This window comes from Marmota flaviventris, chromosome 10 (genome assembly GCF_047511675.1).
Source record: "Marmota flaviventris isolate mMarFla1 chromosome 10, mMarFla1.hap1, whole genome shotgun sequence".
NCBI lineage: Eukaryota > Metazoa > Chordata > Mammalia > Rodentia > Sciuridae > Marmota > Marmota flaviventris.
Genome location: NC_092507.1, coordinates 7,384,979 through 7,399,941, shown reverse-complemented (window position 1 = coordinate 7,399,941; position 14,963 = coordinate 7,384,979). Strand labels below are relative to the sequence as shown.

Below are 14,963 nucleotides of genomic sequence, written 5' to 3'. Positions count from 1 at the left end.
CACCACCATACCCACCTTATCACAAGCATTTTTGAAAGGTAAAATAATATCAAGGTAAGTTTTTTTTTGTTTCATCGTGATTTATTTATTTATTTATTTTTATTTTTTAAAAAAAACATTTATTTTTTAGTTGTAGGTAGACACAATATCTTTATTTATTTTTATGTGGTGCTGAGGATCAAACCCAGTGCCTCACACATACTAGGCAAGTGCTCTGCCACTGAGCTACAGCCCCAGCACCTCAAAATGTTTTATTTTTAATTGAAGTACCTGGGATCTGCTAAAATTAAGGTAGGTGTCTCTTATTTGACTTTAAGATTTTAAAATATATTTTGTAAAAAGCAAATTAGTACAAAGCACCAATAATTATAAACCTGTACTCTCCAACACCTCCATATTCCTTTCAAAGATACCCATTCTTTTAGTTGTCTCTTGTGGATCTACCTACATGCTTTTATGTAATAAATCTATTCTGCAATATTTTGATATTGCAGTGGATATCATCCACATTAGAAACTATCTATTGATCCTGTATTATGACCAATAGGATTTTTAGCTTATATTCCATTATTTCCTCTATCCCCTTAACATACCTATATCACATTTTTTTTCGATTAAATATACAGTGAATGTTTTCATTATTGTGATCACATAAATTTCATTCACTACTGAACCGTGAAGTATCCTTCTGGTACAACTTTTAATTTTTCCTGGAGTTAATAATTGCTTTTTTTCCCATTTGTTTTGTGCATTGGCAGAATTAAGCACTTTTAACAGAAATTGCATAGTACATAGCCAAAAATATAGCTGCCTCTCTGTGTCTATGGGGATTGGGTCCAGGACACCCCCCCTTTAGATACCAAAATCTATGGATGTTCAAATCCCTCATAAAGCCACATAGTATTTGCATATAACCTATGCAGATGCTCCTGTATACTTTGAATCATCTCCAGATTACTTATCATACCTGACATAATGTAAATGCTATGTAAATAGTTTTTACACTGTATTATTTAGGGAATAATGACAAGGAAAATTATGTACATGTTTAATATAGACACAATTTTTTTTCTAATTATTATTTTTTAATCCATGATTGATTCAATCCAAGTGTGTAGAATCTGCAGATACAGAGCAACTACTGTATTTGCTGTCTGGCCCTTTACAGGAAAAAAATATTGCTGACCCCTGCCTTAGAGATTGGGGACACATTAAGAAATGTATATTTTCCAGTTATGTGGATAGAACAATGGTTGACTTAGGGCAGGAGGGTGGGCTGAGAGTGAAGGGCCATGAATCACAGGCATAAATTGGGGTAATTAATCTCTGGAAAACTAGGACAGCTAGGCACACAGTGGCACACACCAGTCATCCTCTCAACTCAGGAGGCTGAGGCAAGAATATCTCATCTGGGCAATTTAGCAAGACCGTCTGTCAAAATAAAATAAAATCTGGGGATGTCGCCCAGTGGCAAAGTGCCCCTGTGTTCAATCCCCAGTAGCCCCCTGCCCTGCAGGAAAAAAAAAAAAAAAAAAAACATAAAGAAAACTAGGACATATGGTTGTCTCTCTTTAATCCTTATCCTGCCCAAGATCATCGGCTTTGCTTGTGGTATTTTTAGATTCTGTTCATGTGTAACTCTGGAATAGAGCTCAGCAAACTTGAGTCCAGGGACTGAGTCTGGTCTGCAGGAGTGTTTGTATAATCTTCAAGCTAAGATTTTTGTAATGATTGGCAGGGTGGAGGAGGAATCAAAAGAAGAGTAATATTTTGTGAAAATTTCAGTGCCCAGGGGCTGGGGTTAAAGCTCAGTGATATGAGTGCTTGCCTAGCATGTGTGAGGCACTGGGTTTGATCCTCAGCACCACATAAAAATAAATAAATCAACAAATAAATAAAATAAAGGTATTATGACCAGTAATAACTAAAATTTCAGTGCCCAGGTGGAATATTATTCATGTGTAAGAGTAAGTAAGTCCTGCCATCTGAGGCAACACGGTGGACCTGGGGGATGTGACATTAAGTTCTCACTCATATGTGGAAGCTAAAGAGCTAATCTCATAGAGAAAAAGAGTGAAGGAGTGATGGCTAGAGGGTAGGAGCTGGGAGGGGACAAAGGGGAGAGGACAGGTACTGAAGTGCAGTTAGTTGGGTAGGAAGGTAAGTTCTCACGCTCTGTAGCACAGGAGAGCAACTGTGTTTTCAACTGATAATATATTGTACTAAGAACCAGAAGAAGGGAGTCTCAAAGTGCCCAGAGAAATGATAAATGTTTAAGGAGACGGAAATGTTAATTTCCTGGTTTGATCATTGTATATCAGATTGTCACACTGTATCCCATAAATACACGCAATTATTATTTGTCAATTAAGAAATTTGGAGCTGGGGCTATAGGTCAGTGGCAGAATGTGTCTTGGGGTATGTGAAGCTGTTACCGCTGCTTCCCCAGTGCTGAAGTGTAACACCAGAGAAGCCCGAGGCAAGTGTGGAGGGGAAAGTAGAGGCTTTATTAAGGACAGCAGAAAAGACTTCTCCTGGAGGAAGAAGGGGACCCAAGAGGTGGAATCCGTGGAAGCGGGGTGGTCTTCCCTTTTTTATAGCTAAGGTCTTCTTTCGGCTTTCCCTCATTCCTGTCGCATTCCTGTCATGTGTTCTCCGTTTTCTTTCAGTGATAGAACGTAGGTAGGAGGGCCCAAAAGGAGGGGGACAGGTGGGCTGAAGGAGTAACCTGGGCAGGAAGGGCCTGGGGCGGCTTTTGGAAAGCATCTCAGTGTTTGCTGGGAGCTGTTTCATTAACATTTCCTTGGGATGGGCTCTGGGCTTTGGGGACATTAACATTTCAATTTCCTCAAGTGCTGCTCTAGTTTCCTGGACTCCATTCTCAATAAAGGCCTCCATTTTATTTATCTTACTAGATATCAGACCCGATTTACCTAACTACACTAACTACCTATCTGTAAATCTGACTTCAAAGCTGTGGGTTCAATCCCCACATACAAAAATAAACAAATAAATAAATAAATCTTTTTTCAGTGTCTACAAATATAGTTTTATTGGAACATAGCCACACACTCATCCATTTTGTGACACATGAAATTGTGCCCAGGAGGAATATTAACCAAGGTATTGAAAGACCCCAGCCCAATAACTTTAGGCCCAGTAATAAATCACCAGGGCTTGCTTCCACACCTGCACAGACGTCAGATGTATTTTTCAGAAAATCAGTTAAGTGTAACCGATTAAGAAAGGACAGGATGGTTGGGAAAGGAACCAGCACGATTGGGCAAACAGGATCATACAATGAAAAACCATACAATGAATAATAAATGTTTTTTATGTGGTTTTTCCAGGAACCTATAGTGAAAAACAAGTTTACCCTTTAAGTGACCTATATGCTGGATTCAAAAGAGCCAATGAGATACCTGTTACTGTGCTAGGAGGGAAACTGACCACTGTACCCTATAAAAGATCTGTACCCCAACGCCCGGTGTGCCAGTTCACCGAAGCTCCGGCTGAGGTTTCGCTGGGCACCCGCAGGCGCCTGTGTATCAATAAATCGCCTCTTGCGTTTGCAGCCAGTGCCTCGTGCGTCTTTCTTGGACAGGGAATCGGTGGGTCTTTCATTTGGCGAGCCAGCCAGGAGAACTCCTGTAACCCCGTCCGGATCCCTGCCCGAGGAACACCCGATAACCACTGGGAGGTAAGCTGGCCAGTTCGTGTCATTTTGTGTCTCTGTCTGTCTGGTTGTTATCTTGTTATCTGTTCATGCGCAGCGTCTGTACGATTACGCGTAATCGCTCTGTATTCTGGGCAGCTTGAGAAGGAGTTGACGAACTCGGACTTCTCCCCTGCCACCCTGGGAGACGTCCCAGGGGCTCAGGGAGGCCCATCTTGGGGGGCCTCCAATGTTCTGTAGAGTACACTGTACTCGTGGGTGACGGAGGTGACGGTATCCCTCCTCTCCCTAATCCGTCAGGTACGTTCGGTTTGTGCTCGAGCCGCGCAGCGTTCTCTGTGTCCAGTCTGATATTTGTGTCTGTCTTCTTGCCTTTGCACTTTTTCACTCCATCTAAGACTAACATGGGACAATCTATAACAACTTTAACATCTCGCTTTGACTTTTCTCAAAGCCCTGTCCTCATTATTAAATTAGTGTTAATTGGCTTTAGAGATGGGAACCAAATTTTCAGTCACAAATTTTAACACTCTCAAGGGGACTTTTAAGGAGTCCCCACTCTGCTCTCTTGGGGAAGCCTAGCACTCGAAACAACTGCAAGCAGAGGATGGACTTTTTGGGAGCTGGCTACTAAAAAGTTAGAAAAAAAAAAAAAATGCCTAATGCCTAAGGTCAAACCAAACTGGAGGAACTGATCCTATGGGTGAAAGATGGGATTAAGGGACTCCCAGCAGCTGCCAGAGCCATTTAGCTCTGGGGAGTTCCCTGGGTCCTTATCTACATCTTAAGGATTATGCCACCTCTGTTTACTTAAAAAGAAGGGACACTGAATGCAGTAAAGCCAGTCACACTGGGACCCTTGATTTTACACCTATAGTTGCCTCTACGTGAAAACATCTGGTCCACTCATGGGAAAGTCTATGGTGCCACTGATGGGAGTCATAATTAAATGAAAGTTCAAAACCTGGAGAGATATTTTCTTATCTGGTTGTCTGATTGTTTCTTAGGGATAATCTAGGTTAAATGTGTGTCTAAAAAAAATAATAATAATAATTTTTATTGTAACAATCTGGTATCTGAATGGGTTTCTAAAGCATTGCACTATCTTGCAGTTAAAAGTTGGGTTTAAGCAATTGTTTAGTTTGATTTCAGATGGTTCATGCCAAAAAAAAAAAAAAAACTTAAATACTTGGGATAAAAAAAAAAAAAAATTAAAGAGTTTCAATTTTGAACTGGGTAGCCTGAAAAGAAATTAAAACGTTGGTCTGGCTCATAAAAATGACATTAGATAATTAAATAGCAATAGTCTTAGAAATTTTCAAAGCTTAATTTCAGATATATATGGTAATGTGTGGGCAAATTTAATGTAACTCAATGCTACTTTAGAAACTTCAGAACAAGCAAAGTGGCTTAGAGGTACTAAAGAAATTTCTTCTGATGGTAGAGATCCTATTTCCAGTTTTATATGAACAAGTTTTTCTAATGTAAAAAGATATAAAATTTTAAATTTTGAAAATTGCTTCTTAAATTTGTATCATAATTTTCAACATCTAAACCTGGAAATATAACTTAAGGTTAAAATGCCTTAGGCCTAAAGTGTCTGCTCAACTCAAACTAGACCAAACCAAGAAGTAAATTGTATGGTATTTACTAACTACTGGCCAGTCATCTTTTTTTTTTCTCTTTAGGACTCTTGTTTTTTCTTAGATTCTGTATTTTTTTTTTTTTTTTTTTTTTTTTGAGCTCGTGATTCTGATCCTGCAGACCTAGGTTAATGTTTTTCTGATCAGTGAAGTTTTTTTAAAGAAAAACAAAAAAACATTGCAATGGAAATTTCATCTGCGAAAAGCTACGAGGCCTTTATTATTGTTATGTGTGCACACTCTTGTTATGTGTTGTATGTCGGTATGTCTGTATGTGTGTATGTCCATATATCCTACAGTGATATAACAATTGACAGATGAGGAGCGCTCATAAAAAAAAAAAAAATTAAAAATAGATCCAAATATCTTTAATTCACGTGATTCAAACGGTTCAATTTAGATTGGGTAAACAGATAAAAGTAAAGATGTCCTCAAAATTAAGCTTATAAGTTTTTCTAGGTGTTCAAAAAGGCCCTAATAAAATGTTAACTCTGCTTAAATTTAAAAGTTTACAAGTATTGTTTCAAAATGTGAACAAAAGGAGGTTTATGTAATTATGGTGTTATTAATGTGTCCATATCTTCCAGGTATACAAGTCTGTAAGGTAGAAGCTTCAAAAGAACATTATATCAAGCTGGTGTTCTAAAGTTGTATGGTAATTTTAGGCTTAAAAAAAAAATGTTGGAGATTCAATTATATCATTTGTGTTCTATAACTGAACTTGTTATCAATAAGATATGTACGGTTCCATGTTACTTTCTACTCTGAGATACAATTCATGTATTTTTAAGTTAATAAGAGCCTAATCTATGTGAAGGTTTTATTGCAAAACACAAAAGTACATTACTACTTTTCTACAAGAGGTTAAAAGCTTTCAGCCTTTAATTCATGTTTTAGGTGTGATATTATGTTATGTTAGCTAATGTTCATGTAAACTTGAACAACAATTTATGTAAACTTTGTAAAATGATCAGCTTCAGAACTATAGTACTTGAGATTTATAAAGAGCCCTGCCTTACTTGAAATAAGGCTCTGTCCCATCTCACTACATGTGAAAGTGGCTATGAAAAAAGTAAGCCAGATTTCAGTACAGTTAAAGTTGTGTCCAAAAATAGGTTTGTGCCAAGATTACTAGGATCTCAAACAGGAAATTATGATGTATAACCCTGCTAGAATTCAAGGTAGCTATTATATAAGCTAAATATGTTTTTACCCTAGTTAATTTTGTTTTGTAGTTTGCTTATAGATGGTTTAAAGATTGCCTGTTAATGTTTTAAAGAGGTATTGCTTTAAGAACACAACCTGGGTCAACATAAGATAAGGAGTTATCACCTACAGGATAGAGAGATAGACATTAAAGCCCAGTGCTCTTAATATAAGGCTGTTAACTTATTTGCTGGATGTTTAAGATCAAGTTTTTAAAATTAGTTAAATTAAAAGGGCCAAGAAAACCAATATTCGGCTCTTGCCCTCTGAGTCAGTCTGAATCAGGGAATAGGGGACTTCTCCAAAGGGCTCAGCAACTCTAGGCCACATAACCTCCTGAGCAGGGAGATTAATGAGACCAGTGGAGGACAGAAAGCCAATCAGTGCATTTGCTGTAAAGAGGAGGGTCATTAGAAAAGGGAGACATCCCTGATGCTTCTGAGGGAAGCCATATGGTCAAGCAAGGCCTGGGCCCATCCTAGCGCAAATGGCACTAGCAGAACTGAAAAGCTGCTATGAAGTTCCCGAGGACTCCCAGGATAACTCAGCTGACTGTAAACAATAGGTAGAAACAAAAGTCAGTTTGACTTGCTTCATCTTAAACACTTAGCAAAGACAGTCAAAGCCAAAGCACAGCTGTTCCTGGACATCTTAAATGATAATAATAGTTAAATGTAACTTCCATAAATAAGTAAACTGGAGGCTACAAAAGAGATTCTTAGACAGAAATGCCTGATAACTGTCAAAGGGACTGCTAGAATAGTTTTAGTCTAAGGCCTTTATTTCTAGCCAACGCAGGTAGGCTTGATGTTTGCTAATATGGTTATCCAGCCCTAAGTAGCAGAATTAAAGATTTCTCTATTAGACACAGAGGTTATACTAGTAAAAGGATTTTGCAGGATCAGATGGCATTAAATTATTAAACTATATCTTAAAGGAAAAGACATCTATAACCCTACATGTTAGTTGTTGTGTTGACATCCCTGACATTTCTGACAATGTGACAAATATCCTTAAAGATTTACCTGCTTAGATGGAAGCCATGTCCTCAGCAACTTTTTCATGGAAACAATATCCTAGCTCCTAGTTCCTGGTACTGCCTGATGGAAAACATTGTTAATCTTTGTCTTGGCCATTATACTCATTGGCATATTTCTGTGCTGTGGCATTTTTTACTGCATCAATATGGTTCCAGTACTAATAAGTTCTTGTTTCTCTTATAGACCACCCATCACTCAAATGGCCCTCCAGCCTATTACTTCTCAATTAGACTTTCATCATGGACCACTCGATAGACCCGATATTTTTAAGGGGGACTCCAAACTGCTTGCCCCACGCCGTCCCTTTTCAGCCTGAAGAAGCCAGAAAGATTCTCTTCGTCCCCCTTCCTCACAGCAATAAGGAGTTCCCAAATTAAAAAAAAAAAAAATTTGAAGCACAACAAGGATGGTTTGAACATTGGTTTAACAAATCCCCATGGTTAACTACTTTGCTATCCACCATAGCGGGACCTTTAGTTATTCTGCTAATAATCCTAACGTTTGGACCCTGCATACTCAATAGATTGGTGCAATTCATGAGAGAGAGACTTTCTATAATCCAAACTATGGTTCTAACTCAACAGTACCAGTTGCTTAAACAACAAACAGGGTCACACACAAGCTTAATCCAAGAACCTGAGCAAGCAGGACAATGGATATAAGATTCTATCCATGATAAAGAAAAAGGGGGGAATGAAAGACCCCAGCCCAATAACTTTAGGCCCAGTAATAAATCACCAGGGCTTGCTTCCACACCTGCACAGACGTCAGATGTATTTTTCAGAAAATCAGTTAAGTGTAACCGATTAAGAAAGGACAGGATGGTTGGGAAAGGAACCAGCACGATTGGGCAAACAGGATCATACAATGAAAAACCATACAATGAATAATAAATGTTTTTTATGTGGTTTTTCCAGGAACCTATAGTGAAAAACAAGTTTACCCTTTAAGTGACCTATATGCTGGATTCAAAAGAGCCAATGAGATACCTGTTACTGTGCTAGGAGGGAAACTGACCACTGTACCCTATAAAAGATCTGTACCCCAACGCCCGGTGTGCCAGTTCACCGAAGCTCCGGCTGAGGTTTCGCTGGGCACCCGCAGGCGCCTGTGTATCAATAAATCGCCTCTTGCGTTTGCAGCCAGTGCCTCGTGCGTCTTTCTTGGACAGGGAATCGGTGGGTCTTTCAGTATGTCTTCCACTTACGTAGTACCTCTGGGTTCAAGCCTCAGTACTGTTCTGAAACATTCACAGAACAGTTTGCAAAGCTTGAAGTATTGACTATCTAGCCTTTTATAGAAAAGCCCACCAACCCTGGCCTCCTTTTTTCTCCCCTTCCTGTATTGGGGATGGAGCCCAGGGGTACTCTGCCACTGAGCTACATCCTCAGTTCTTTATATTTGTTATTTTGAGACAGGGTCTCATTAAATTGCCCATGTTGGCCTTGAACCTGTGATCCTTCCTGCCTCAGCCTCCCGAGTCTTTGGAATTATGGGTGTAGCCTCAGGCTGGTCCTGAGGTGTGACTCTTCCACATTTCTCTTGGGTGCTTCCCTGGCCCTGTACTCCATTGCTCCAGGCACCGAGGATACAACAAAGAAAAGTTTCGGGGGGCCTTTGGGAGCTGGGGGAGCCCTTATTACCACAGGCACCAGCCTGGGGACTGAAGTGGATGCCTGGCTTAGGTCCTCAAAACATTTCTGTGGAGCAGGCAAGACTGCCTCCATTTTCCAGATAAGGAAACCAGCCAGAAATGCCTGGCTGGGGTGGAGCTCACCCAGCAGGCTGGGACTCGGGCCTTCAGCAGGAGGCTCTCCCGCCTCTCAGCACACCTCTGCCAACGCTCCACCTCCCTCATTTCCACCTCCCTAATTTTTTTGCCATTCTGATGAGTGCAAAATGCTCTCTCATAATGTCACTTTGATTTGCATTTCTCTCATATCTGCCGAGTTTGAATATTTCTAGAACCTGGGCTTTTAACTGTTAATTTGCTTCTTGAAATCAAACCAGTGTATTTTCTAAACAAGGTGAAAAAATGTTTTGACAAAGAGATTCAAAGACCTTTAGATGCCTTCCCTGCTTGCTGCTCCTTGAGGCTTGCTTCTAGAAGGGGACACTCACAGCACATTGTAGTATAATGCGCTGCACCCAGACCTCCGGGGTTCAGAGGTCAAGCCACTCAACACCAGTATGCTTCTTGCAAATCACTAACAGCCCCGGGGCTCTACTTTCTCTTCTGTGTGATGGGGTAGTGAAAGCACCTGCCTGTAGAACTGCTGGGAATATTACATTGCTTGGCAAGGAAGGTTCCCAATCAGTATCAGCTCAGCTACTATTATTCCCCCCACAGTGCTCACGAGACAGGAGAGGATCATTACAGGGTGATGTCAGAGTGCTCTAGCATTTTCCAGAGGGTCTCCCATGGCACCAGGGTGAAAATTCTCAGGACTCAGCTTTTTCACTGGGAAATTTGCTCTAGACTAGAGCAATTACAGGACCCCAGAGCTTGTACTGGGAGTGAGCCTCAGTGCATTGCTGTGGAGGGACACCAGGGAGCCCTGTGTCACACTCTAGGGCCAGGGGTCCCTTTGGTTCTTTTTTGAGCTGATTTCCTAATGTCCATCTCAGAGGAGCATCCCCACCCCACCCCACCCCACACACACATGCTGTGTATCTCATGTGGATCCCGCTGGCAGGCCAGGGAAGCCTGTGGACCCCTTCTCAAAATAAGGTTTTATTTTTTTAAAATCTTATTTATTTCTGTGGTTTGGGGGATTGAATTCAGGGCCTTGTGCATGTTGTACAGTCCCAGCTCCCAAATAAAGTTTTCATTTTAAAAATTATTTTATTTTGTGGTTTGGGGATTGCACCCAGAGGTGCTCTACCACTGAGTCACATCCCAGCACTACCTAATTTTTATTTTGAGACAAGTTCTCACTAAGTTGCTGAGGCTGGCCTTAAATTTATAATCCTCCTACCTCAGCCTCCCCAGTTGCTGGGATTAGAGGTGTGTGTACCAGTGCAGCTGACTAAAATATGGTGCATTTGATAAAATACATGGAATGACAAAGAAAACCAGGTATATCCAACCCAAGTGACCACTAATGGATAACTGGATAGACAAAATGTGGCATTACAAATAATGGAATGTCATTTAGTCTTAAAAACGGTGAGGGTCGGGAGCTGGGCACAATAGCACACACCTGTAATCTCAGCAACTCAGGAGGCTGAGGCAAGGGGATTGCAAATTCAAAGCCAGCCTCAGAAACTTAGTGAGGACCTAAGCAACTTAGCAAGACACTGTCTCTAGGGCTGGGGATGTGGCTCAAGCGGTAGTGCACTCGCCTGGCATGCGTGCGGCCCAGGTTCAATCCTCAGCACCACATACAAACAAAAATGTTGTGTCGGCTGAAAACTAAAAATAAATAAATAAATATTTAAAAAAAAAAAAAAAAAAGACACTGTCTCTAAATTAAAAAAATAAAAAAGGCTAGGGATGTAAATCAGTGGTAAGACACCCCTGGGTTCAATCCCTAGCACCAAACAATAAATAAGAAGAGACTCTGACCTGACAGAATGCTATGACAAGCCTGAACCTTGAGGACACTGTGCTCAGTGAAATAAACTGGTCACAAAAGGACGAATACTGTGCAGGTCCACTTATTTGAGATAACTCAGTCAAATTCGTAGACAGAACGTGGAGTGGCAGTTGATGGGAGCCTGGGTGGGGAGGTGTGGGGAGTCACTGTGGAATGGGGACAGAATCTAAGTTTCATAAGATGAGAAAAGCTCTGGTGAGGGACAGAGGGGAGGGTTACAGGACTCAGTGACTGGACCTAAAGCTGCTGCTTAAAAATAGGCACCCATGGGCTGGGGTGGTGGCTCAGTGGTAGAGCGCTCACCTAGCATGTGTGGGGTCCTGGGTTCGATCCTCAGCACCACATAAAAATAAATAAAAATAAAAGTGTGTCCAACAACAACTACAAAAAAAAATCTTTTAATGGGCTCCAATGAGGGTGATCCTGATATGTATTTTACCACCCAAATATTAAAATAATTCTTAAAAGGTGTCTACAGAAAATAAAACAATGATAACAAAACTCAGGTATTAAAATACTTAGCAAAATGCCAATGATGTCACACAAGTCCTTCTCTTTTTTAATTTTAGATGGACACAATACTTTTATTTATTTATTTTTATGTGGTGCTGAGGATCAAACCCAGTGCCTCACACATGCAAGGCAAGTGCTTTACCACTGAGCCACAATCCCAGCCCAACACAAGCCCATTTTTTTTTTTTTTTTTTTTTTTTTGTGGTGCTGGGGATTGAATCCAGGGCCTATGCATGCAAGGCAAGCACTCTACCAACTGGGCTGTATCCCCAGCCTGCAAGCCCTTCTTGATTATGGATAAATGGCAACAAGTTGGTTCACTACCTTAATTCAAAAGTAGAGATGAATGGAAAAGTTATCTGAGGTCACCATGACGACTGTCACATGACATGAACATATCTGGGATTTTACTGGGAACAGAGTCACAATAATGCTGTTGCTTCTTGATGACCTTCACAGAAGCAAATGCTGAATCTCAGTTTGCAGTTAGTGGAAACAGAGATGTGATTTCCCTCCTCCATCCTAGTTCCAGAACTTCCTAAATTCTGTACATGTGTTCTTGAGGGTGGGCCCCAGGTAAACTGGCTGTGAATCAAGTGCACAGAACTCTGACTCAGAGGAAGCTCTCAGCAGATCTTACCAGCAGAAAAACTGGCTCCGCTCCTTAAGAGCAAAGATAGTCAAAGATTTGCATCTGCATCCAAGACAGAAAACTTGCTCCTTAGAATGGATTCAACTATGCTACTTGAGAAAAGGAAAAAAAAAAATGTGTTTTTCTATCACAGTGTATTCATTTCCTGCTTCCCAAGCCAAGAAAGGTTTATTGCTTTATTTATTTTATTATTATTTTGAGCCATCTCCAGCCCTATTTTTGTATTTTACTTAGAGACAGGGTCTCAGTGAGTTGCTTAGTGCTTCACTTTTTTTTAAGTGTTAAAAATGCTTTTAATTTATATAAAGTACAAAGAAACACTACTGAGAAACATATGAAAACATATAAAATGGCCAAAGCTAACATACATGCACAGGGACACAGCTATATATTTGCTACTGCCTAGACTCAGACACCCAGGAGAGAAGCTTGCTTTTCCTCCTAACTTATTTTGTGTCTCTCCAAAAACTGAAGAGTTGATAGTAGCTTGCTGTTGCCACCCTCTGAGTTTGGCAAGAGGTTATACACAGGGAGGGTTTATAGCTGTCATTTCCTATTGCTTCCCTAGTGACACAGCACGGGAGGTTAAGTTACTTCAGGAGACTCATAGTGCTTCACTTTTGCTGAGGCTGGCTTTGAACTCAAGATCCTCCTGCCTCAGCCTCCCGAGCTGCTGGGATTATGGGCATGTGCCACCACATCTGGCTGCTTTATATTTTTATAACTGAATAATTTGGTAGACCTTTAGCCAGACTGGCCATCTCTTGGTTCAACCCTCACCATAAAGTGGTAATAATGATTCCGAATCCCACAGAGCAGGATCCACTCCGAATGCCTGGCAATGGGAGCTATTGTGTTTTTAGTTAACTTAGAGACCTCTGGGTATCAAAGGAGAGACCTCTGGGTATCAAAGGAGACTAGCAGGCAGATCAGTGACTTCTGATTTTGAAAAACCGGCTTGGTGGGTAAAAGAGCCTTCAGTTTAAAAAGGGTTTCACAATTTTTCATTTGCAAGAGAGGGAGGGTGTTAATAAATAAAACCGAAGTGAAAACCGTGAGGGGGCTGCGACTTGGCCGATTCTCAATGGCCAATGAATAAAAGCAGTTTTGAAAATGTGATTTTCCCAAAAGGGGAGATGAAATATGAGCTCAGCTGAAATGTCCTCAGTGAAAAGTGACTTTTTAAAGAATACTCAAGACAGGAGGCCCTACTGTGTGTGCACAAGCAGAGGGTGTTCCGGAGAGTGCGTGTAGGGGCCTAGGTGCAAGGGCTTGGGATGGTGTGTGTGGGTGGGGGGATGGGGAAGGGCGTGTGTGGCCGTGTTTGTTGGTGTGTGTGCGTGCAGAGAAAAGGGGTTTCAGTTGTTAAAATAGGGAAGAAAACCTGTTTCCTCTTCCCTTGTTAGGGTTTAAACAAGCGCCTCAGGTGGCCCTGGCACACTGCGGTGGGTTGTGTACTGGGATGTTGGCCCTGGCCCTGGCCTTCCTGTGTGAGGCTGCATGAGGTGGGCCAGAGCATCCTGGTCTCCTGGGGTCCCCTCTTGAGTCCCTGTGAAAGTTGAACCAGCTGTTGCTCTGCTTGTTTGCTTCTGTTTGGTGCCATGAGGGCCTTCTGTCCAGGTGGGGACAGGCCCTGGGACCACCCGCTTCCACACACCCTCCTGGGGCCCAAGTCCCAGGTCCATGTTTTCTCAGGTGGCTCACAGTAAGTTTGAGGTAAGGAGGATTAAAAAAAGAAGTGGTCAACAGAAAGATGAATTAAAAGAGAAACAACCTCCAGGCTGGGGTGTAGCTTAGTGGTGGAGCGTGTGCTTAGCATGTGCAGGGCCTTGGGTTCAACCCCCAACACACACACTAATAAATGAATTAAAATGGACGGAGGCATAGATGAACCAAGTAGAGTCCAGGTGTTGGGTACGAGTGTTCGCTCTACATTTCTAACTTTCCATTTTTGGGGGGGTACTAAGGATGGAACCCAGGCAAATGTTCTTTCACTGAGTCACATCCCCAGCCCTTTTTATTTTTTATTTTGAGACAGACTCTCGCTAAATTGCTGAGGCTAGCCTCAAACTTGGATCCTCCTGCCTCAGTCTCCTGAGAAGCTGGGAGTACGGACAAATGCCACCACAACTGGCTACTTCTAGCTTTTGTGTATGTTTGGAATTTTCATATCAACTTGCTGGAGAAGGTGAGATATCTAATCAAAAAGAGGTTGCTGTCCCAAGACCCCCACATTTTGAGGTAACTGGGATAACTTTCCTCTACCTTAGTTAAAAAATATATATATTAAAACATAACTAAGATAATTAATTAGTTTCTAAGAACATAATGGGAGAGGTATATTCCTGACCTTTAAATCTAACTTGTTCTGAGCAGGTAAAGCAAGAAAGTGGCTAATGCTGGGCACCGTGGTGCATGCCTATAATCCCAGTGGCTCAGGAGGCTGAGATAGGAGGATTGCAAGTTAGAGGTCAGGCACTGCAATTTAACAAAAACTCTGTCTTGAAGTTAAAAAAAAAAAAAAAAAGGACTGGGAATATAACTAAGTGGTAGAGTGTCCTTGGGTTTAATCCCAGTACCAAAAAAAGAAGAGAGAGAGAGAGAAAGAGACAGAGAGAGAGAGAGAAAAGACAG

The 14,963-nt window shown here is 41.2% G+C and overlaps 2 long non-coding RNA genes across 3 annotated transcripts; one reads left to right on the top strand and one right to left on the bottom strand.

Moving 5' to 3' along the window:
* Positions 1 to 3,219: 3,219 nt before the first annotated feature.
* LOC139707207 (uncharacterized) lies at positions 3,220 to 8,745 on the bottom strand. Its single transcript, XR_011708745.1, has 2 exons — positions 8,674 to 8,745; positions 3,220 to 3,560 (listed from the first exon to the last, which is right to left on the bottom strand). It is a non-coding gene; the product is annotated as an uncharacterized lncRNA (long non-coding RNA).
* LOC139707206 (uncharacterized) lies at positions 3,556 to 8,706 on the top strand. Of its 2 annotated transcripts, XR_011708744.1 has the most exons (3): positions 3,556 to 3,700; positions 5,907 to 5,974; positions 7,749 to 8,706. It is a non-coding gene; the product is annotated as an uncharacterized lncRNA (long non-coding RNA). The 2 variants fall into 2 exon arrangements; XR_011708743.1 differs by lacking the exon at positions 5,907 to 5,974.
* Positions 8,746 to 14,963: the final 6,218 nt, after the last annotated feature.